Source organism: Bidens hawaiensis, unplaced genomic scaffold, assembly GCF_021521415.1.
Source record: "Bidens hawaiensis isolate Kalapana, Puna unplaced genomic scaffold, B.hawaiensis_p1.1 tig00000820_1, whole genome shotgun sequence".
Classification (NCBI taxonomy): domain Eukaryota; kingdom Viridiplantae; phylum Streptophyta; class Magnoliopsida; order Asterales; family Asteraceae; genus Bidens; species Bidens hawaiensis.
This window is the reverse complement of record NW_027491048.1, coordinates 4,122,252-4,147,924: the sequence shown is the minus strand read 5'-3', so window position 1 is coordinate 4,147,924 and position 25,673 is coordinate 4,122,252. Positions and strand designations below refer to the sequence as shown.

Below are 25,673 nucleotides of genomic sequence, written 5' to 3'. Positions count from 1 at the left end.
TGAAAAATGAATCACTTGACGATATCATCACAAGATATTATCACTTGATGACCGAACTTAGTAATTACTCCATTGAATACAAGGAAGAAGAGATAGTAGAGAAACTTCTTGATGCTCTTCCACCGAAATGGGAAATGTACACTGTTCTGATGAGAGAAGATAAAGACTTTGCCAAGATTGATTTGGAAACAGCGGTCAATAAGCTACGAAATTTTGAACTTAATATGGTTCGGAGGAGACACCAACTGATCAGGTTCAGGATCCGGGAATGTATGGTGCGAAAGTCACTCCAAGCTCAAGTTCAAAATCAGAATCCTCTGCCTACTACTCAAAGGGAGAATCAAACTCAAACACAACTCGTGATGGTCATGTGATTCTCAATATGGATGGCGACGTATGTTTCGTAGCTGGAGGTAGTAATCCTTCAAAACCTCAAGCCACAACTGGAAATTTCTCATCAAATGTTCCGAGCTATAACTACTCACAGATGCCCATGAGTGTTAAATCAGCTGAACAGCAGTTTGCTCTCTATGCATCCTTCATTGCATCTTATGAGAACTACATCAAAGGTAAAATAGTCGACCCTGCGACTTTGGATGAAGACTATGATCAGATTGATGCTGATGATTTGGAAGAGATGGACCTGCAGTGGCAGATGGCTATGATAGTAAGAAGGGTAAAGAGATTCATGAAGAAAACGGGTAGAAAGTTCGTTGGAGAAAGACCAGGGTTTGATAAATCAAAGGTTCGATGTTACAACCGTCAACAAAATGGTCACTTTGCTAAGAAATGTACAAATGAGAGAGTCGAACGAAGTCAGAACAGACCTGCACAACAGAATGGGGGTGGTAGTGAGAATAGGGCTATGGTATCTAGACAGAATGGTGGATACAACTAGAATATACAAGTTGAGGAAGTGTTCGAACAGGCTAATTTGGTAAACATCGAAACTGGAGGAAGTGAGAGGGAGACGGGAGAAAATCAAGCATATATGGCAGAAGTGAACGATCAGCTCTCTGAGGTAAGTTCTGAACTTCATTGTGTACAATATGAAAATCTGTCTGAACAATTGAAAACAATAACTGATCAGTTTGTTAGTTTGGACACACAATTTAAAACGTTAAAAGAAGATCATCACTATACTAAAACTAGAGAAAACAGTTACTCGGTAAAAATAAAAGCTAGTGAAAATGATATCAGAAGTCTTAAAGCCAGTCTAGCTGAAAAAATACAAGTAATTGATCTTAGTTATGAAGTGTTAGAAGAAAAAACCAAACTAATTGCTGAAAAGGATAAACAGATAACTGATTACCAGGTAAAAGTGGTGGAACTAAACAGAAAAATTGAACAATTTAGAAATTCTTCAGCAATGCTAGATCACATCATAAGTGTTCAACGTTCCCCAGTTAAAAAGGGGGAATTGGCTTTTCTGAAGTTCCACCACCGTATAACAATAATTATACTTATAATCCTAGTAATCAGCAATCTGCGAATGTTGAGATTAGTCAGACAGTTCCAATCAAAATTTCTACTAAAGAAACTGAAGTTAATAAGAGCGAGACGAATAAGTCAAGTTCTAATATTGCGATCTCTGTCCCTAGCTCTGTCTCATCAAATTCGGACAAGTCATCCGAATTGGGTAAGATAAGAGAAGAGGTAGTGTTACTGAAACGTGGGGAGGAATATAAGCCCGATGAAAAGAATTCTTCCCTAAATCCGTTCGTCCCACCATATGTTAGACAAACGGGTAGTAATGCAACCTCGACATCTGCAGCAACTGTTGAGACGAAAGTTCAAAACAGAAGTTGTTTCAGATGCAAACAAGTAGGACACCTTATTGCTGATTGTCCTCTACAACAGAGAAAATTTAGAGGAATGAGGCCTCCGAAAACTGAGAATAAAATGAATAATAATTATGATACTGGTAAGAATACGAACACACCAAATTTCAGACATTGGACTAATCCAAGATTTCAAAGAAATCTGTCTCATTTTTCCCCAGTTAACTACCAAACCAACAATTATAATTCAGTTAATTTACTAAGGTTTGGATGGCCTCATAGCCAGTCTTCTAGAAGGTTTCCTTTCAGAACTTACAGAAACCATCCTCAAACTGACTTTGGGCAACCAAAGTACTGGATGCCGGTCAACAGATTTAATTGACCCAAGACCAATAGGTCTTGGGTCCCCAGATTTTAATCTATTTCTTTAATTGTGCAGGAACAGTCAAACAGGGCTGTAAACAATCTGTGGGTTGTTGACAGTGGCTGTTCCCGGCACATTACTGGTAACAAGAATTTGTTACGTGACTGGAAATCTGTTCAAGGAGGAAGGGTTAGTTTCGCTGGAGAGAATGGAGGTAGAATCAGTGGTATTGGAACTGTGACAAATGGAAGAATGAAGTTAGAGAAGGTGAATTTTGTGGAAGAGTTGAAGCATAACTTGTTGAGTGTGTCTCAGATTTGTGACAAAGAATACACGGTGCATTTTACTAAAAATGAGGCAATCGTTCTTTATCCTGGTTTCAAGATACCAAAGGCCTGGGTGGTAATGAATGCTCCAAGAGAAAAGAACACGTATGTGATGGATATGAGGTCAACTGAGATGACAACAGAAGAGTCATGTCTTCTGTCTAAGGCAACTGAGTCGGAGTCAGAGTTATGGCATCGAAGAATGGGACATATACATCTTTGCAAAATGAATTACATTGTCAAGAATGGGCTGGTGCTTGGTGTTCCCTTGAAGAATTTTAACTTTGAAGATCAATGCTTGTCGTGCAAGAAAGGAAAGCAACACAAAAAACCTCATCACTCCAAGAAGGTTAACTCAATTGTCAATACCCTAGACCTACTTCACATGGATCTCTTTGGTCCCGTGAATGTAAAGAGTCTAGGTGGAACGTCATACTGCTTGGTTGTAACCGATGATTACTCTCGATACTCTTGGGTATACTTTCTGAAGGCAAAAGATGAGACAGTTCAATTGGTAATTAACTTGATTACCAAGGTTGAAAATATTGTTGGGAGAAAGGTTAAGTACATCAGGAGTGATAATGGTACAGAGTTCAAGAACTATCAGATGGAGATGTTCTGCTTACAGAAAGGGATAGAACATCAGTACAGCGCCCCGTATACTCCGCAACAAAATGGGGTGGCTGAGAGGAAGAATAGAACGCTAATCGAAGGAGCCAGAACCATGCTGGCAGATGCTAAACTTCCCGTGGTGTTCTGGGCTGAAGCTATTGCCACAGCCTGTTATATCCTTAATCGTGTTTTAACTGTTAAAAGATTAAATAAAACTTGTTATGAACTCATGCATGGTAGAAAGCCAAACTTGAATGGTCTCGAACCTTTCGGGTCCCCATGTTCGATATTAAAGACAAACTCAAAATTTGGTGAGAAAGCCGACGAAGGTATTTTAGTCGGATATGTTGTTGGGACTCCCAACAGAAGAGTCTTTAATTTATCGAACAGCGAGGTTGAGGTGGTATGTAACACTGACATTACGAGTTACAAATCACCAAGGCCTAGCATGGGACCCGCTGAAGCTTTCGACTATGATAAACTATTCAAATCTTTTAATATGCCTTACTTGAATTTTGCAGAAGTTGATGAGAAAATTGCTTCACAGATTCTGTATGACGAGGAGGAGAATATTGTGCAACGTCCGTGATACGACGAAAGTCAACCTTCCTCGTCAAGTGTCGTTGATACTCCTGCTGCCTCTACTGAAGAAGAATTCTTCAATCCATTTCACTCTCAAGATCAATCACACACTGATGAACTCTCTTCGAATTTAGAAAACAATCTGGAAGTCGGTCCGGTTCAGACTACTGGAATTCACAAAAATCACCCTTTGGAGAACGTGATTGGTAATCTGTCTGACGGTGTTCAAACAAGAAGAAGTTTAGATGAACACACATGTGTTTACGCAAGCATTAAAGACAAGGGTATCATAAATGAATGCTTGTACACCTACTTCATCAGCCAGATTGAACCGAAGAATTATCAAATGGCTCTAAAGGATAGCTCGTGGGTCGAAGCCATGCAAGAAGAATTAGCACAGTTTGAGAAGATGGAAGTATGGAAATTAGTTGAAAAACCACAGAATGTAATTGCTATCGGTACAAAGTGGGGTTTTAAATGTAAGAGAGATGAGAAAGGGATAATCATACGGAACAAGGCAAGGCTGGTAGTAAAAGGGTTTAATCAGCAAGAAGGAATCGACTACAACGAAGTGTTTGCTCCTGTGGCAAGATTGGAGGCAATTCGACTATTTTTGGCATTTTCTGCACAAAGAGATGAAAGTGTTCCAGTTAGATGTGAAAAGTGCCTTTCTTAATGGTAAAGTCGATGAGGTGGTGTATGTTGAACAACCTCCGGGATTCCCTGACCCAGATTTTCCTGATCATGTGTACAAACTGAGTAAAGCTCTATACGGGCTACATCAGGCCCCTCGTGCCTGGTACGCAACCTTGTCCGATTACTTGCTTGAGAATGGGTTCAAAAGAGGAAAGATCGATAGCACGTTGTTTGTCAAGAGAAAAGGGGGATTATCTACTAGTTCAAGTCTATGTGGACGACATCATTTTTGCTGCATCAAAAGTCGCCATGTGTCAGGAATTTGAAGCAGTCATGAAAAAGAGGTTTGAAATGAGCACCATGGCGAATTAACTTTCTTTTTGGGATTGCAGGTAGATCAGAAGAAAGATGGGATGTTTATTCATCAAACAAAATATGTCCATGATGTGCTCAAACGCTTCAAGATGGACGATAGCACCCCATTTGATACTCCAGTTTGCGTCAACCACAAACTGGGTGCTAATTCTGACAGTGATGAAGACGTTGACCCCACCCAATATCGAGAAATCATAGGTTCTTTCATGTATCTAACTACATCTAGACCTGATATTATGTTTGCAGTTTGTCTTTGTGCTCGTTTTCAGGCAAGCCCGAAGGAATCTCACATGAAGGGAGTGAAGAGAATATTGCGGTTTCTCAAAGGCAAGCCTAAGTTAGGATTGTGGTACACGAAAGGGGGAGAACTGGATTTGGTAGCTTACACAGATTCTGACTATGGAGGTTGCAATCAGAACAGGAAGTCTACAACCGGTGGATGTCAGTTTCTGGGAGGAAGATTAGTGTCATGGCAGTGCAAGAAGCAGACCTCAGTAGCCATTTCCACCTGTGAAGCAGAGTACATGGCAGCATCAAACTGCTGCTCCCAGGTTCTTTGGATACAACAGCAATTGCGCGATTACGGTGTGAATTTCACTCCGCTGAACATGGATCTATGTGACAGCCACTTAATTAGTATGATTCCTGTTTGGATCTTTTCTAAAACATGCAGGTTCTCGTCAAGACTGAAATTTGATCCCGTTTATTTAGTTACTAAAATCTTCATTGCATATCTCGGTTTATAGTTTAAAACTTGGTTACTTGGTTCTTAAAAGCCATTCGCATTTTGATCAAATTTTATAAGGTTTGTTTGTAAATTAAAATAGGCGAACTTGTGATAAGGTAAAGAGGCGAAGTTGACCACTTGGTTGACCTTAAGCGAAGTTATGACAAGCTGTTTAGCAAGCGAAGTTATCACAGGGGCGAAGTTAACCTTAACATCGCCCATGTATTCTCAAACCCATATAAGGGGTCAATTTGGTCAAACACCTTTCAAACTCTCAAACACTCGGCGAACTTATACCAACACTCTGAACCTCGGCGAACTTGATCCTTGAATCGAACCTCATTTTTATCTATTTCTTGTCTATGATAAAGGTGTGTAGGATCGGTTTATCCTTTAATTCATATTAATGGTGTTAATCGAACCTTGAAATGATTATCAGTTTGCGCCGTTTCAGTTACGGGCGAAGTTAGGTTTTAGGCGAAGTTGTTCTCAACTTCGCCCTAGGTATAACTTCGCCTGCTCAAGTTTTTATTTAATTAATCTGGTTTGTTCTAAGGCGAAGTTATATTCAACTTCGCCTTAGGTTTAACTTCGCCTGCTCAAGCTTATATTATTTAAATGTTCTGGTTTGTTGTCAGGCGAAGTTAATGTTTAGGGCGAAATTGTACTCAACTTCGCCATATGGCTAACTTCGCCTGCTCATAAGATGTTATCATAACTTCGTTCATGGTAACAGGCGAAGTTATGATCTGCTACGTCAATGCTCTAACTTAGACCATTTGTTGTGCAGATATGGCTGTTGTGGCAGGGGCTGGTGGTGCTGGTGGTGACGAAGGTGGTGACAACAACCGAAAGTTCTTTCCGGGTCACAACATGTATATTACTTTGCATCCGGATGCTAGTGGTATCGACGACTATCGCGAGATCATATCCTTCCTAGTTCGCTCACGTATTTTTCACGCCATCACTACTACTCTCCCCATTTCTCTACCAAATATTGAAGAATTTTGGTGAACGGTAGAATATGACTGTAGAGTTGATCCTCCGGTTATGCGCGCTACAGTGAACAATCAGGTAGTGCAGTTCTCGGCAGATCAAATCAGACTCACCTTGCAGTTCGGGGCTGAAACTACAGATGATCCAACAGATTTTCCGGCTCCATTCAGAGATGGTGCATTTCTACGCATGGGCTATTCAGGTCCGCTGGGTGACACTCAAAAGAGAAAGGGATTTCTATTAGATCAGTGGCGTTTTCTGATGCACGTGATGATAGTGTGCATGTCTGGTCGTAAAGCTGGTACAGACGGTATGGGAGCAACGATGCAATCTGCAATGACAGCCCTGACTTACAACAAGCCATACATCTTTAGTCAGATGGTGTTTTATGAAATTGATCGTCAGAGACGCGCGGTCGCCAGGGAAAGATTTTTAATGTACCTGAGATTTTTACAGATGATTCTGAATCATGTAGCCCCTACGCTGCCTCAACGACATCCTATCCGTTATGTTGAGAGTGTAAGTAAGAGAATCTTTGCGCAATGTAGGTCGTCAAGTGCTCGTAGCAAACCAGAGCTTCATCCGCGGCACACTGCATTGTTTGGTTATTTGGTGAACCCTGCTTATATTGCTCCTCTAGGAGATGAATTTCGTGACCCGGCACCGCAACAGGCTGATGTTCCTCAACCACCTGTACAGCAAGCACTGCCTGCTGATCCTGTTGCAGCTCCGGAAGAACAGGTCGATCTTGAAGCTGCCTTTGGTGGGCAAGGGTTCTTTGACATGGAACAAATTGATCCAGCTGCTGAGGTTCGAGCCCCAGTAGCTGAGGCTTCTGGTGTGAATGTTTCTATGGTCGCTACGTCTGTAGCGGTTTCTGAGAGAACTGACTCTGACTCCTCCACTGATGATATCGCTGAAGCACAACAAATTCTGGTCAGACAAGAAAGAATACATGGCAAGAGAAAGAGAGACTCGGATGACAGTGAATCTGACTATGTGACACCCGGTAAATTCCCAATCCCTTAAACCAAGTAATCAACCTAAATATTAGGTAATTATGTTATATGCGCCTTGCGCGAGCGCGCTATGTTAGTCAGCGCGTGCATTTGTTATGTGCGCCCTGCGCGAGCGCGCCATGTTAGTCAGCGCGTGCATTTGTTATGTGCGCCCTGCGCGAGCGCGCCATGTTAGTCAGCGCGGGCATATTATGTGCGCCCTGCGCGAGCGCGCCATGTTAAGAACCAGCGTGGGCATATGTTATATGCGCCATGCGCGAATGTTTTGGCTTTATGTTTTCATGTACCTTAACGTTATGTTGTCTAATGGGTTGACCATCCCGCATGATGCTAAGGCGGGTGCATCCTAAATCGTTTATGCGCGTGCGGAAGGGAACTAACCTCCCCGCATGGCGGGAACATTGAGAGCTAGTTTGTCTGAAGCTCCAAGATGGAATTGACTTCAACATAACTGATCACTATGTTGAAATACCAAGACCACCTGGAGAATCTACAAATGAAACTCAATGTCCCTAACTGCGAGAAGGTTACGCACCTACCCGCAGCAAAGAAATGTCCTTCACGCAGAAAGCTATGCGCAAAAAGTGATACGCACAGAACACTTAGTCTATTCTCCAGACGTAAGGAGATTACTCCCGCCCAAAAGGAAACAGTAGCGTGTTTCAGAGATTTTCCACTTTTTACTGTACACTGACAAAAGTACCTGAAAAAGCACACTGTAACATGAAAAGTCAACTGTCAGCCACCCTATTCTCACCAACCCCAGACCTGCATGTCCTGACCAAATCAAATCAAAATCTTTTATCCACTACTCCACTTTTAAATAAATAATAATAATTTCCATACTTTATCATCATTACACCTAGATATGAAAAGATTACAATCCCCTAAAGCAAGGGATTGTGTTCCCTTGAGTTTGCCTATAAATATGTAACCTAAGTTATCACCCAAACACACTTCAAACTTCTCTCTTAAGAACTGCAAACTTGCACTAATCATCTCCCAAGCATCCGTTGTTTTCATTTCCGATCCTGTTACTAGGTAAGCCGAGAATATAACCTTGAGATCTACTTTCCAACCCTTATATTCTCCTATTTCTTGATCTTAATATATATACTTATTGTTATTTAATCGTATTCTAGACCTTCAATTCAAAGGCCAACACCAAGAAAACCCGAATCTCGATTAATCCCTTAACAAGAACCACAGGTGAGTCTCACAGCCCCTATTTTCACTGTTTTCACTATTTTTAAACTGTTTTCGGGGCGAGAGACACGTACTTAAATAATGTTTTATCATGGTATACTTACAAGTTATGCAAACGATTGTGTTTAAATTATGATTCATGATGAGCAATGCAAACGGTTATCTATGGTTTACGATGTATGTGCGCCAGAATTCGAGTAAGTGATCACTTTACCATTGGAACTCTAAGGGTAGGGACTGCTGGTTTGATCCACCCACTCGTAGGGGTCGCACCTCTTACACAGACGAGTGCCTAGCATGTCACGGGGCAGTACTATGGGATTGAGCCCGCTCGTAGAGGTCGCTCCTCTTACGCAGACGAGCGCCTTGTTTTCCGGCACAACGTCTGCGCGTAACCCGCGGGACGGTATTATTCGCTCGTAGTGGCAGCGCCACTTACACAGACGAGCACGGTTTTTCAGATGTGTCCGCGCGTAACCCGCGGGACGGTATTACTTGTTTCGCTCGTAGTGGCAGCGCCACTTACACAGACGAGCACAGTTCCCAGAAATGTTCGCGCGTGACCCGCGGAACGATTTTATCAGATTATGTTATCAGAACTATGCTTTACTAAGCATGTGTTTCAATAATGCTATCAGAATTATGTTATAGAATGATTTTTATCAAGACTATGACGCGATACGATTTATCAAGTTACTAAAACTTGTGAACTCACTCAGTTTATACTGATCCAAATGTTTTTACGTGTCTTTCAGGAGATAACTAGGTAGCGCATGGAGTCACACTTAGAGCACCTCACGCTGAACATCTAAAACTAGCTTTTTGGAAGATTTTAGTTCTATCCCTTCGATGCGCGTGGTTGTTCCCGCCGCGCAAGGGGATATGGCGTGGAAATCTTCAACAGTTTTTATACTTGGATGTTTTTATGTAATTTTTAAACAATGTAATATATTTGTATTAAACTTTTCATGCGCAATGAAAATCTTACTTTGAATGTTTGCAATGGCCCGTGCTTAAGTATCAATCCCCACTCGATCGCGCCCGGCTGTTTCCGCCGATCAGGGCCGGGTGTGACAGATTGGTATCAGAGCACTGGTTATAGCGAACTAGGAAAAGAAGTTTTAACCTAGACTATAACCGTTGGGGAATCGCATGAAACATTTTTCAAAGAAAATATTTTCAAAAGAAACTATACACACACTTAGGAACACGGGTCACACAGTGTCTAATAAATAAAGATAGAGAACATTATATGCTCAGAGTAAATGCGCTAAGTTTAATATATTTTCGTTCTCTTTTAAAGCGAGAATGCCTCCAACTAGAGCCAAGGGAATCACCATGACACCCGAGGAACTCGCGGAAATAATCGCGCAGGCGATCGCGACACTTGAGGCCAGCAAGGCCGAATCAAGTCAGGGTCGTCAGAACGAGACCCCAGAACCCGATTCAGGAGCCTTGGACAAAGGATGCTCCTATAAGACATTCATGGCCTGTAGGCCTTGGCCATTCAAGGGTACCGAAGGGGCCATTGGGCTCTACAACTGGATTGACAAGATGGAGACAGTTCTCTCCATTAGCAGATGTAGTGAGAACCAGAAGGTCCTTTACGCGACATGCATGTTCCAAGAAGCAGCTTCGTCTTGGTGGAAGCTTCAAGTGAAGACTTTGGGGCGAGAAGTTGCTCTTCACAAGACCTGGGAGGAACTGAAGGAAATGATGATGAGAAAGTTCTGCTCTCGCGCAGAAATCCAGAGTCTGCAGCAGGAATTCTGGAACCACACCATGGTAGGAACGGATATCGACGCCTACAACAACCGGTTCAACGAGCTTTGCCAGCCGGTGCCAGACATGGCAAACACGGAGGAAAAGAAGATCGAGAGGTATATTTTTGGGTTACCTCCTGTTGTTAGGGTTCCGCTCAACGCCGCAGCGCCTCCAACCTTTGATGAGGCGGTAGCGCGGGCCATCACCCTTACTAGGGATACGGTCCGTGCGGGTATGTTAACTACACGCGGAATCGAGCAGCGAACCTCTGATCCCAAGAGGAAGTGGAACTCTCACCACCGAGGGTCCGACTCCAAGCAGCCACCGTTCAAGAAGCAGGAGAGCGCAAGGGCTTACGCGATCCAAGCCGCGGAGCCATCAAGGAAAGGATACAGCGGGCCTCGCCCATGGTGCAACAAATGCAAGTTTCACCACGAGGGTGAATGCGCGAGCGTCACGTGCGCCAAATGTAACAGGCCAGGGCACAAGACGGTGAATTGCCGTGCTAAAGAAGCTGGAGCCAGTGACAACTGCTACGCATGCGGAAAGCCAGGGCATTTCAGTCGGGATTGCCCGCAAAGGGGAAACCCAGCTCGCGGGAGAGCTTTTGTGATCGGCGCGGGTGAAGCTAAAGAAGAGCCGAATGTGGTAACCGGTACGTTTTTGCTTAACGGCCATTTTGCATCTGTCTTATTTGATACTGGCGCTGACCTAAGTTTTATATCTGCTGAGTTTAAAAACTCCCTAGGCTTAGCAACCAGTAGGCTAGACACGCCTTATACTATAGAACTAGCCAATGGTAGGCAGTTATGCGCGAACGAAAGAACTGAACAATGTGTAATAGTCATGGGAGGTCACGGGTTCAATATTAACTTGTTACCAATAGACTTGGGAAGTTTTGACATTGTGGTAGGTATGGATTGGTTAGTCGAGAACCGCGCGGAAGTTATTTGCCATGAGAAGCAGGTTCGGATCCCACTGTTGAACGGAGAAACCTTGGTAATTCAAGGGGAAAGAAGGGGAGTTGCGACGAAACTGATTTCGTGCCTAAAGGCGCGCAAGTGCCTAAGGAAAGGGTGCTACGCCTTCCTGGCGCATGTCGTAGAGAAGAAAGGAGATGAGCGAAGAATTGAAGACTTACCAGTAGTGCGCGAATTTCCAGAAGTTTTTCCTGAAGATTTGCCCGGATTACCGCCGCCGCGACAAGTCGAATTTCGTATTGATTTAGTCCCAGGAGCTGCGCCAGTAGCTCGAGCGCCTTATCGATTAGCTCCATCTGAGATGCAAGAGCTATCCAATCAGCTACAGGAACTATTGGATAAGGGTTTCATACGCCCAAGCTTCTCACCTTGGGGAGCTCCAGTACTGTTTGTTAAGAAGAAGGATGGTTCGTTCAGAATGTGTATTGACTATAGGGAGCTGAACAAGCTGACAGTCAAGAATCGGTACCCCTTACCGAGGATTGACGACTTATTTGACCAGTTGCAGGGATCCAGTTATTATTCGAAGATAGATCTACGGTCAGGATACCACCAACTTAGGGTCCATGAGGAAGATGTGCCGAAAACAGCCTTCCGAACTAGATACGGCCATTATGAGTTCTTAGTGATGCCTTTCGGGCTAACTAATGCGCCGGCTGTATTCATGGATCTGATGAACCGCGTGTGCAAACCATACTTGGACAAGTTTGTGATTGTATTTATAGATGATATTCTGATTTACTCTCGGACCAAGGCCGAGCATGAGCAACACCTGAGATTGATTTTGGAATTGTTGAGGAAAGAAAAGTTGTATGCAAAGTTTTCCAAATGTGAGTTTTGGCTTAGAGAAGTTCACTTTCTCGGTCACGTTGTAAACGAGAAAGGAATACACGTTGATCCTTCCAAAGTCAAGGCCATCGAAAACTGGGAAGCGCCAAAAACCCCAACTGAGGTGAGGCAATTCCTAGGACTAGCTGGCTACTATCGACGCTTCATTGGGAACTTCTCCAAGATAGCTCTACCACTGACCGCGCTAACTCAGAAAGACAAGAAGTTTGTTTGGGGCGAAAATCAGGAAACAGCATTTCAAATGTTAAAACAGAAGTTATGTAGTGCGCCAATTCTGTCTCTGCCCGAGGGGACGGATGACATCGTCGTTTACTGCGACGCTTCACATCAGGGACTCGGATGTGTCCTTATGCAGCGAGACAAAGTCATAGCGTATGCCTCGCGCCAACTCAAGACCAATGAAAAGAACTACACAACGCATGATCTGGAACTTGGAGCGGTTGTCTTCGCGCTAAAGATTTGGCGCCATTACCTCTATGGTACAAAGTGTATAATCTTTACGGATCACAAGAGCCTTCAACATATATTTGATCAAAAGGATTTAAACATGAGGCAACGAAGATGGGTGGAGTTGTTGAATGATTATGATTGTGAAATTAAGTACCACCCTGGAAAGGCGAATGTGGTAGCAGACGCGCTAAGCAGGAAGGAGCGAATAAAAACGCTACGAGTCAAGGCTCTAAGGTTGACCATTCACACAGATCTCTCTACCCGCATCCGAGACGCTCAGCAAGAAGCCTTGAAACCAGAGTTTGTTAAAAACGAATGCCTTGGGGGTATGATTAAAAGTTTGGAACTTAAAGAGAACGGCAATCTATTTTTCGCTAACCGCATATGGGTCCCTCTCAAGGGAGGATTGCGCGAGCAAGTATTAAACGAAGCTCACAAGACACGGTATTCCGTACATCCTGGCGCAGACAAGATGTACCAAGATGTTAAAGTGCTGTATTGGTGGCCCAATCTTAAAGGCGCCATCGCGACGTATGTCAGTAAATGCCTGACGTGTTCGAAGGTGAAGGCTGAATACCAGAAACCATCAGGGTTGCTTCAACAGCCAGAAATTCCCATGTGGAAGTGGGAACAAATCTCTATGGACTTCATCACCAAACTGCCAAGGACACCTGGGGGTTACGACACGATCTGGGTTATTGTGGATCGGCTAACTAAGTCAGCGCACTTCCTGCCGATCAAGGAAACCGATAAGATGGAAAAGTTAGCCCGATTGTATATTCGAGAAGTAGTTTCAAAACATGGAGTCCCAGTGTCCATCATTTCTGATAGAGATAGTCGGTTCACATCAAGGTTTTGGAGATCGTTACAAGGAGCTCTAGGTACTCGCCTTGATATGAGTACAGCTTATCATCCTCAAACGGATGGGCAAAGCGAGCGAACAATCCAGACATTGGAAGATATGTTAAGCGCGTGCGCAATCGATTTCGGAGGTAGATGGGATACTCATCTCCCATTGGTTGAATTTTCTTACAACAACAGTTATCACACAAGCCTCAAGGCTGCGCCGTTTGAAGCTTTGTATGGGCGCAAGTGTAGATCCCCACTGTGCTGGGCTGAAGTGGGTGACAAGCAAATGACTGGTCCAGAATTGATCCAAGAAACAACAGACAAGATTTTTCAGATACGGGATCAACTTAAGACAGCGCGCGACAGACAGAAGAGCTACGCAGATGTGCGAAGGAAACCGTTGGAGTTTCAAGTAGGGGATAGAGTACTTTTGAAAGTCTCTCCATGGAAAGGAGTCCCCCGTTTCGGCAAGCGAGGAAAGTTGAATCCGCGCTACATTGGACCATTTGAGATCCTGGAAAGGATCGGTCCGGTTGCTTATAAACTCCGTTTACCCGCCGAACTCAGTGGAGTTCATGATACGTTTCATGTGTCCAACCTCAAAAAGTGCTTATCTGACGAAACGTTGATTTTGCCGTTGGAAGAGATTCACATCGACAAACAGCTGCACTTCGTAGAAGAACCTATAGCAGTAACCGATTGGAAAGAACAAAAGTTACGCAGAAGCAAAATCAAGTTAGTAAAGGTTCAATGGAAATCAAGGCGTGGGCCTGAATTCACTTGGGAAAGAGAAGATCAAATACGCAAGAAATACCCACACCTCTTTCAGAGCATGGCTTCTGCCAGCAACGTCTCCTAAATTTCGGGACGAAATTCGCTTAACAGGGGGAGAATGTGACACCCGGTAAATTCCCAATCCCTTAAACCAAGTAATCAACCTAAATATTAGGTAATTATGTTATATGCGCCTTGCGCGAGCGCGCTATGTTAGTCAGCGCGTGCATTTGTTATGTGCGCCCTGCGCGAGCGCGCCATGTTAGTCAGCGCGTGCATTTGTTATGTGCGCCCTGCGCGAGCGCGCCATGTTAGTCAGCGCGGGCATATTATGTGCGCCCTGCGCGAGCGCGCCATGTTAAGAACCAGCGTGGGCATATGTTATATGCGCCATGCGCGAATGTTTTGGCTTTATGTTTTCATGTACCTTAACGTTATGTTGTCTAATGGGTTGACCATCCCGCATGATGCTAAGGCGGGTGCATCCTAAATCGTTTATGCGCGTGCGGAAGGGAACTAACCTCCCCGCATGGCGGGAACATTGAGAGCTAGTTTGTCTGAAGCTCCAAGATGGAATTGACTTCAACATAACTGATCACTATGTTGAAATACCAAGACCACCTGGAGAATCTACAAATGAAACTCAATGTCCCTAACTGCGAGAAGGTTACGCACCTACCCGCAGCAAAGAAATGTCCTTCACGCAGAAAGCTATGCGCACAAAGTGATACGCACAGAACACTTAGTCTATTCTCCAGACGTAAGGAGATTACTCCCGCCCAAAAGGAAACAGTAGCGTGTTTCAGAGATTTTCCACTTTTTACTGTACACTGACAAAAGTACTTGAAAAAGCACACTGTAACATGAAAAGTCAACTGTCAGCCACCCTATTCTCACCAACCCCAGACCTGCATGTCCTGACCAAATCAAATCAAAATCCTTTATCCACTACTCCACTTTTAAATAAATAATAATAATTTCCATACTTTATCATCATTACACCTAGATATGAAAAGATTACAATCCCCTAAAGCAAGGGATTGTGTTCCCTTGAGTTTGCCTATAAATATGTAACCTAAGTTATCACCCAAACACACTTCAAACTTCTCTCTTAAGAACTGCAAACTTGCACTAATCATCTCCCAAGCATCCGTTGTTTTCATTTCCGATCCTGTTACTAGGTAAGCCGAGAATATAACCTTGAGATCTACTTTCCAACCCTTATATTCTCCTATTTCTTGATCTTAATATATATACTTCTTGTTATTTAATCGTATTCTAGACCTTCAATTCAAAGGCCAACACCAAGAAAACCCGAATCTCGATTAATCCCTTAACAAGAACCACAGGTGAGTCTCACAGCCCCTATTTTCACTGTTTTCACTATTTTTAAACTGTTTTCGGGGCGAGAGACACGTACTTAAATAATGTTTTATCATGGTATACTTACAAGTTATGCAAACGATTGTGTTTAAATTATGATTCATGATGAGCAATGCAAACGGTTATCTATGGTTTACGATGTATGTGCGCCAGAATTCGAGTAAGTGATCACTTTACCATTGGAACTCTAAGGGTAGGGACTGCTGGTTTGATCCACCCACTCGTAGGGGTCGCACCTCTTACACAGACGAGTGCCTAGCATGTCACGGGGCAGTACTATGGGATTGAGCCCGCTCGTAGAGGTCGCTCCTCTTACGCAGACGAGCGCCTTGTTTTCCGGCACAACGTCTGCGCGTAACCCGCGGGACGGTATTATTCGCTCGTAGTGGCAGCGCCACTTACACAGACGAGCACGGTTTTTCAGATGTGTCCGCGCGTAACCCGCGGGACGGTATTACTTGTTTCGCTCGTAGTGGCAGCGCCACTTACACAGACGAGCACAGTTCCCAGAAATGTTCGCGCGTGACCCGCGGAACGATTTTATCAGATTATGTTATCAGAACTATGCTTTACTAAGCATGTGTTTCAATAATGCTATCAGAATTATGTTATAGAATGATTTTTATCAAGACTATGACGCGATACGATTTATCAAGTTACTAAAACTTGTGAACTCACTCAGTTTATACTGATCCAAATGTTTTTACGTGTCTTTCAGGAGATAACTAGGTAGCGCATGGAGTCACACTTAGAGCACCTCACGCTGAACATCTAAAACTAGCTTTTTGGAAGATTTTAGTTCTATCCCTTCGATGAACGTGGTTGTTCCCGCCGCGCAAGGGGATATGGCGTGGAAATCTTCAACAGTTTTTATACTTGGATGTTTTTATGTAATTTTTAAACAATGTAATATATTTGTATTAAACTTTTCATGCGCAATGAAAATCTTACTTTGAATGTTTGCAATGGCCCGTGCTTAAGTATCAATCCCCACTCGCGCGCGCCCGGCTGTTTCCGCCGATCAGGGCCGGGTGTGACAGACTATGAGGAGGAGTTTGACAAGTTGATACGAAGATCGAAGAAGGTCAGAGCTGGTGAAAGTTCAGGAGTGGGTGAAAGCTCAAGGGTGGTTCGTTTCTCTCCACCCTCGTTATCTGGTATGACTATGGTTCCTGCTTCGATGACTGTGACAGTATTGATCACCTCAAGTGTTCCCGTGGTGCCTACATCATCATCATTTGGTATTCCACCAACCACGTTTCAGTTTTCTGCTCCGGAGATAGTTTCCTTGCCACCTCCTACTGTTACTCCATCGGAGGTTGTTGCAAGATTTGTTGAGTCAACGTTGGTAGCTACTGCGGGGTTATCGGTAACAATACCACCCGCGGTTACTGTTCAGCCTGCTTCTGATACTCCAGCCAGTTTGGGAATACCTCCACCTTATGCTCAAGACGTTTCTCACATGCGTTTTGATTTTGATGCTACCTTGTCTGATTCTGAAAGGATAGCTGCTCTTGAACGGGTAGTTGCTGAACAGACAAGAATCAATCTAATCCAGACTCAAGCTATCCAGCGCCTTGTAGCAGAAAAGCAGATCCAATCGTCCCGCCTTGTTGAGCAAGGTAAACTTTTTGATGCTCTAAAACAATTCTTAGCATCTCAGGGGGAGACGAGCTGCAAGGGAGACGAGTTGAGAACCAAGAAGAGACAAGATAGAGACGATGATCCCAATGCATCGAAAGGTGCAGGTGGTGAGTTGCCAAGAACTGAACAAACTCTTGGGACTTCCACATCTCAGGGGGAGTCAACTGGTACGGCAGGTGGGTCAGGTGGTGAAAATGTCGTGGTTGTTGATGATGAGGAAATGTTGGGTGATAATGATGTGGGTGATGATGATGTGTTAACTATTGAGGAGATTGAAAAGATAGGAGAACAGATTATGATTGATAGTGAGATAGAAGAAGGTGAGATTGTGGATGATAGTGTAGAACATGATATTCCAGACGTTGACAAGGTGAATGTGAGTCAAGATATGGATGTGTCAGATGAGTCTAAGTGGGAAGAACAGCCGAGATGGAAAGAAGGCTATGCTCAATGGTTTGTTAAGACAAAGAAGCCAGCGGTTCCAACAATGTTCAAAAAGAGTTACAATATCAAAGGGTATGCTGAGTCGAAGAAAGGTATTATTTGCTGGCTGTATGATGAGAAGTTAAAGTTATTTGTGATTAAACGCTTTGATGGGATTCAGTATTTTAAGAGGACGTTGAGATCGCACAATACCTTGCCTGAGTGTGAGGTGAAGGATTTGGCTAAATTGGGTTTGATTAATAGGAGCGATGACAATATGGCTAGAATAATTGGGAAGATTGTGTGGAAAGAAAGTGTGAAAGAGAAGAAATTTGAGTTGTTAAAGCCTCAGAAAGGAAAGTTAGTTGAAGATAAGGAAAGGGGAATGCGAGCTGATGGCAAACCTTGGATGGTGATGAAATATAAGCCGATTCGGTTTTTGAAAGAAGTGCCGATGAAGATAATGCCCAAGGATGTTTTAAAGAGTCTCAAGTGGTGGTACGTTGATAGCCAAACAGCTGAAGCTGTTATGGAAGATGAATACGAACATGAAATTCTGAGAGTGTATGATCTCATGCACTTGGTAAATTTGTCTCAAGCTGATTTGCAGGTATTAAACGATAAGAAGATATTCTACATTCCTGCGTGGAAAGATGAAGCCAAGAAGTACCAGAGGGTGGTATATGTCTGTGTAAGACAGGGCGTTCATGCTTGAAGACGGGTGACACGAGATTTTTGGGATTGCTAGACACGAGAATGAAGATAGAGATATGAAGCTACTGCCAAGGGGGAGTCTGTTGGTGCATAATGTCAGTAGTTCAGTATCTCGTGTTTTGTATTTGTCTGTAATCGTGTTAGATTGTTTGTTTTAGCTGTGAATATTGTTTTACACAAGTTCGCCTGGGATGTAGGCGAACTTGGAGATAAGCGAAGTTATGACAACTTCGCCTAATATGTTAGGCGAAGTTGTCGAGGTTATATAAACCTCAATTCGGCTTATCTTGGAGGAGAGTTTTTCTGAACGTGTATTGGTGATTATTGATCACGTGTTGAAGTGTTGCAATACAATCATGTTTATTAGTATTGTGACGTGTGTTTGTTTATCGGTTCAACGTATTATATATCTTACGCTCGTATCGTATTACGTGGGGATTCCGCACCCTCGTGTTACGAGATACTCCTGTGTAGATCCGGCTGGGAACCTACAATTTTTATGATCGGTTAGCCATGAAACTTGACCCTAGAGTAGATTGGACCTTGATATCTTGTAAAAATGCAAACTTGATGATTAAAATGGACGGTATGGACTCATAGGTATAAACGGCTCAAGATGAACCCTAGATCTAGCCTAGAACGTTTTAAATTTGTAAAGGTCCGAACTTTATGCCTAAAAACAGGATAGATCTTGAAACCATGATAGTAATGGGTGTAATCGGGTAAGAATGATGATGAATGATGATTAAAAGTTCATAATATGAACCATAGAACATGTTACGGGGCTGTTAGAAATGAAAAAGGATTGAAGGGTGAACTGAGCTGGGGGTTTTTGGCTAAGGAGGAGAATCCATGGTCAAACATTGTGGTTCTCGGTCAACCATCGATTTCGGTAACCATGTGATCTCGGTCAACATGGGTGTTCGGCTAAGTGGAGTTCTCGGCCAGGACCAGTTCTCGGCCAGAACCAGTTCTTGGTCAAACTAATGGTTCTCGGCCAACATGATGTTCTCGGCTAACCCAATGTTCTCGACCACTTAATGAATTAATATGGTCTGTGGGCTTGGCCCAGCTAGACCCAAAAGCTAAACAGTGAGCCTCAAACGATCTAGTTGGCCCATTTCCATAAGTTAAATAAATAAGCCCAACTTAGAAAATGTTTTAAAATGTTAATGGAAAATGTGTTAAGGCAGTTAATGAAAATAAATAAGCACAGCTTAACCCCAGCCAGAGGCAGATGACCCCGCTATGGGCTGCCGCCCCTAGAACCCCGCTGCCAGGGGCGCTGCCCCGGACCCCCGTTCGTTGTGGGTTATATAAAGATAGATGTGCGATATGAGTAGCAATAGTTAATTGATGCATGTAATTATTATACAGTTAGCCGTGCCCAACTGAAGAAATGAATAACTATTAACGGTGAACGTTACCGCATTCAGGTGAGTTTCTAGCCCCATTTCCTTGCTATGTTTTCGGGGCTGTGTGCATACTCGATGTGATTAGTTAATACACTTACCTTATGTGGTGAGTGTATGCCTTATGTGATTTATGTATGAATGAATGCTTGACGATGCATGAACGATCTTCGGATATTGCATGTGCCGTCAAGGGATAGTATAAAGTTATGACTGACATACATATGATGTATAGATGATGTATGGACGTATGAAAGTTATAATTATGAATGTATAGAAAGGTACAAAATGTATAGATATAACAAGAGAACCGACCCTAATAATGTCGGCGAATGTAAGGAACCGACCCTAATAATGTCGGCGAATGTAGGGAACCGACCCTAATAATGTCGGCGAATGTAGGGAACCGACCCTAATAATGTCGGCGAATGTTGGGAACCGACCCTAATAATATCGGCGAATGTAGGGAACCGACCCTAATAATGTCGGCGAATGTAGGGAACCGACCCTAATAATATTGGCGAAGGTTATAGGGCGGAAGGCTCTTTGAAATGTATGTGTATGAATGAGAATATGTATGTTAATACGAAAGAAAGAATGAAAGTACGTAAGTATGTAAGCCAATAGGAAGGTAAGTACCCTCGGGTGCATATGTGAATATGTGAATGAATCGTACGTTGCCTGATTAACTAGGACTCACTCAGCGTAGCTGACTTTTAGTATGCACGCAGGCTAATCGACTGAGGCAGCTGGCTTGAGGGAGACACATGGCAATACTGAAGAGGATGACATCTGAAGATTTGTCGTGATGTTTTGACACTATGTTTTATGTTATGTTTTAAAAAGACAAATTATGGATGATTGTATCGAATGGTTGACTATTTTATTATTCCGCGAAAGTTTTTAATTAACTCTAATTTTAGAACTGCGTTTATGAGTAAATCCAACACCAAAGTATGGCTACCGGTAACGGGGCCTTACAATGGATATATGTCGTCACCAAGATAATAGTCGTGCTTGTATTCGATTTTTGAAACATGAAAACTTGACTCCGACATCGTACATTCTAATATATTATTGTAATACCCCGACTGATGGAGGACCGTTAAATCATTATTTGTACCGGCAACATCAAAGAAGGCATGCCAAATACATAAATCTTGTAAAGCAATTGCTTGTAAGGATATAGTCGGGTGTGCATGATCACCTCGCGCGTATTGACCGCGCCAAGCATTTGGGCAGTTTTGCCACACCTAATGCATACAATCAATACTACCAAGCATCCCGGGAAATCCATGTTTTGTTTCATGCCATTCATATAATTTTTGAATATCACTCCAAGTATGGCTACATATTTTTGCAATTTAATAATATTTTTGGTAAACTTATAAACACTATCATGTGTCATATGCCATATGTCGGATCGCTGCAATGCACTTTTGTAGTGGTGTAAAACCTCTTCTCCCTCTCGCATCCGGACGTAACTCAAACCATGGATCTGTTCTCACTATATCGTTGACTATTCATAGAAATAGACGTTTACTTATTCGGAAACGCCTCTTAAAATCTTCGCATATGAAAGTTGCGTTTTCGGCAAAGTAGCCGGCTACCGAACGGTCGTGTGCACCTTTACGATCTCGATTCAACCAAGATTTTCTTATGAGCGGAGGCGATGTTTGGTCGCACCAAATAAAACATATTCGACCGTAAACTCCATTGCATGAAGAAAAAAATTAGCACATCGTCGGCGAAGAAGAATTATTCATTTTGAATTTTGGGTTTAAGTTATATTGTTTTGGTTAATATAGGTTTGTATAAAATCGTTTGAGAAATGGGTTTATATGTATTTATAATATAAATTTTTTTAAAAAAAATTGGAACGTTGCCAACGGTCAAAAAAGGAAGAAAAAGAGGGAATGACAATGTGGTCAGTAGCCTCCGGTTACGCGTGACCAATTTATGGATGGGGGGGTCCTGGGTGACCCCTCGCGTGAGGGTTTCCACCTCACCTTCCACGGCCTAATCCATGATTCGTGAAATTATCCTAGCATTCTTGACAACAAACTGTTTGATTATCTTACCTCTTCACAGTTTATATTATCTAATATTTCGTTTGCAATAGTTATCGTACCGACCAAATATTATATTATTTAGGGGCTGTTTGGTTCATTCAGATCTGAATGAGCATCTGTCCCATTCAGCAACAATGGTAAGTCTGAATGATTCAGACGTAATTTTAATCATTCGCATGTTTTTCTGTTTAGAACCAAACAGTCTGAAGTCTGAATGAATTAGATCTAAACATTTGAATGGTTCCATTCAGATGTAAACAAACAGCCCCTTAGTAACTTCTCCAATTTATTAGCACTGTCGCCCTTTCTCAGGTGGCGCTTTTCGTTTGCAGGCAAATAAATTGTGGATTCTTTAACGATAGTTACCGTGAAGAATCAATAGTGTTACAGTCGAGTGAACACAAGCCTAACTTTTATAAACTCAGAAAGCTAGAATTAAAACCACATATCACCTCGCTAGGACCATCCTTATAAGTTATAAGTAGAGATGGGCAAAAAAACCGGTTGGTGAACCGGTTCAACGGTTTAAACCGAAAACCGGTTTTTACAAAAACCGGTTATTTAAAAACCGGTTTGACCGGTTTAGTAACCGCCGGTTCGTATATCGGTTACAAGTTCTAGAGAAAAAACCGGTTATTGAACCGGTTATGGAAAAAACCGGTTAATTTTAAAACCGGTTATTATGAAAAAAACCGGTTATTTTAAAAAAAAACCGGTTAATTAAAAAAACCGGTTATTAACCGGTTCTAACCGGTTTCTAAACCGGTCCTAACCGGTTAGACCGGTCCGAGTTTTGCACCAAAAAAACCGGTTAATAAACCGGTCCGGTTATTTAAAAACCGGTTTTTTTCCAGGCCAATAAAAACCGGTCCGGTTATTAACCGAACCGGTTTTTTTAAAAAAACCGATTTGTGCACCTCTAGTTATAAGCCACTTGGTTTAATTAAATCTGTTATAAACATTCCTATGGCCTATGGGCCATATTCGTGTCCCTACATGAGGTCCACCATGATCAAGTTGGTTTTAGTTCAAATGTAGCAATATCTATCGATCAATATTATTATTTATTAATAGTAATATCTTGCCTATGGGCATTATTCGTGGTCCCTACATCAGGCCCATCATGATAAAGTTGCTCATAGCGTCATAGGATACCCTGTTTATATTAATAATATTAAATAACAATACCTTGCTTTAAAATATGTTTAGGTATACCAAAAGTAGGATATTGCAAATTGCAATAGTGGATGCCACACATGTCCCTTTAACAAGTTGATCAAAACAACCAATATTAAATTATTTTTATGATTAAATATAACCGTAAAAGAACTGAACGTTTAATGTAAATTGATTGGCAGAAAGTTTGTTTATATTTATCCGTTTAATAATAAACAAATGAAAAAAAATCGCTCGATTAACTATACGAATGAAAACGAACATAGCCACTGTTTTTCCAATTGTGTTTATGAGCATGAATAACGTGTTTATTTACGTCTGTTTATGTTCTTTAATGTTTGTATGTTTATGTTTGTTCATTAAAAGTTGTTAGTCCTTTTTAACGACTTTTCTAATCTTATCATATAGATACAAACACAATTATAAAGTAAAACAAAAAAAACATATACTGAGTATTGTGTGATTAACTTATGTATAAATCAACACATGAATATGAATGTTTAAAGAACACTGTCTAGAGATGAGCGGGTACCACTACCGGTACTGATTTTCTCAAATTTTTGGTACCGTTATTAAAGACAAAATTTAAGAAATATTGATACCGGTATCGAAAACTCAAAACTTGGTATCAACTGTCCCAAATCAATACCGATTTGGTTTTTTTCATCCCTAAAAAACACAAACACAAACACAAACTTAGCAGTAAGCCCAAACCATTAACACTTACCACTAATCCAGTAAAACATTCACAAATGAACATAAACAAGTCCATGTTCATTTCACTTTGGTTCTTTTACACCCGTGTGACCAAGCATTAATTTAATGAGATATTTTTTTCTCTTTTGTTGCTATTATTAGAAGAATAGTATCATAACAAAGGCAGGTTCATGTCCCTTTCCAAGCACTAATTTTAGTCAAACAAAGAAAGCTGGATACGCGTGAATCTGGCCATCTTCAACCTCCGTCAAATCCCTTGTTTCCGCCCACCTTCAATCTCATATACTCTCATCTATAAGTATATATCCTATTCAATAACCCACTCACACACAAACAACAATAACAATATTCATATAATAATAATAATAATCATGTCAAATATTATTATTGATAAGACCATCACAATCCGAGAAGTATGGTCTCACAATTTACACCACGAGTTTCATTTAATCCGATCCGTAATCGATCAATACCCATACATCTCAATGGACACTGAGTTCCCAGGTGTCGTATACTCCGATACCACAACATCGTACACGCGCCGCCGCCCGGTGGATAACTACGCGCTGCTTAAGTCAAACGTCGACGTTTTGAACATAATCCAGCTCGGGTTGACTTTATCCGATGGGTCTGGTAACCTTCCGACCATCGATGGGACCCACCAGCGGTTTATCTGGCAGTTCAATTTTTAGGATTTTGATGTCACGCGTGACGCGCACGCGCCGGAGTCGATTGAGTTGTTGAGGCGTCAGTCGATTGATTTCGAACGGAACCGGGTTGACGGGGTTGACTCGGCCGAGTTTGCCGAGTTGATGATGTCGTCGGGTTTGGTGTGTAGTGACTCGGTGAGTTGGGTGACGTTTCACAGCACGTATGATTTCGGGTACTTGTTGAAGATCCTCACGCGCCGGAGGTTGCCGGCGCGTTTTCCGGAGTTTTTGGCGGCGTTGAAGGTGTTCTTTGGGAGAATGTGTATGACGTGAAGCATTTGATGAAGTTTTGTCGGACCGGGTTGTATGGCGGGTTGGACCGGGTGGCGGGTTTGTTGGAAGTGAACCGGGTTGCTGGGAAGTGTCATCAGGCCGGTTCGAATAGTTTGCTGACATGGCATGCTTTTCAGAAGATGAGAGAGGTGTACTTTGTTGACGTTGGGCCGGAAATGTATGCCGGTGTGTTGTATGGTTTAGAAGCTTACTAAATATGTTTAATAATTCTTAGGATTAATTTCGTAAATTACTAATCGAAATAATTCATTTTAGTTCATATAAATATATAATATACTCTTTGTTTGGGATATTTATACTTAGTAACATCTAAATTTAATTCTAAAAATTATGGTAACAATATTACAACGAACCATAATTTATGTACTCTATATGATACTTCCACGCAGTCGGAGAGAAGGAAATTGGATATGCTTAGACTAGAGAGAAACAATCAAGATACATGTAGAACACGATATCGTGAAAAAAGAAAGAAAGGTAAGGGAACTATGTGATGGCTATTAGTGACAATGGTTCTATAAGACTACAGCTATAGCGGTGACAACAAAGGCATGCCAATAAGGTTGTGATGATAGAAGTTATGGCCGTTGTGGCACAATGGCGATATGGTGATATGAGTTAAGATTGCGATAACATGAGTTACGACTGTGATGACATAATGACGGTATGAGAAAACAAATAAAACATAATCTCTCTATTTATATACGGGGATGATGCATTCCCAAGGTAGCACATATATACCAAGAGAAAGAAATTCTTCACACAAGGGGGATAGCGAAGAGGGTCAACGACCAACTAAATCTCGTACGGAGTGGGATGGGGAAGGAGAGAAAATAAG

General features: G+C 42.2%; 1 pseudogene; it reads left to right on the top strand.

Annotated features, from left to right (window-relative positions):
* Positions 1–24,149: 24,149 nt before the first annotated feature.
* LOC143542758 (putative CCR4-associated factor 1 homolog 11 pseudogene) lies at positions 24,150–25,041 on the top strand (annotated as a pseudogene).
* Positions 25,042–25,673: the final 632 nt, after the last annotated feature.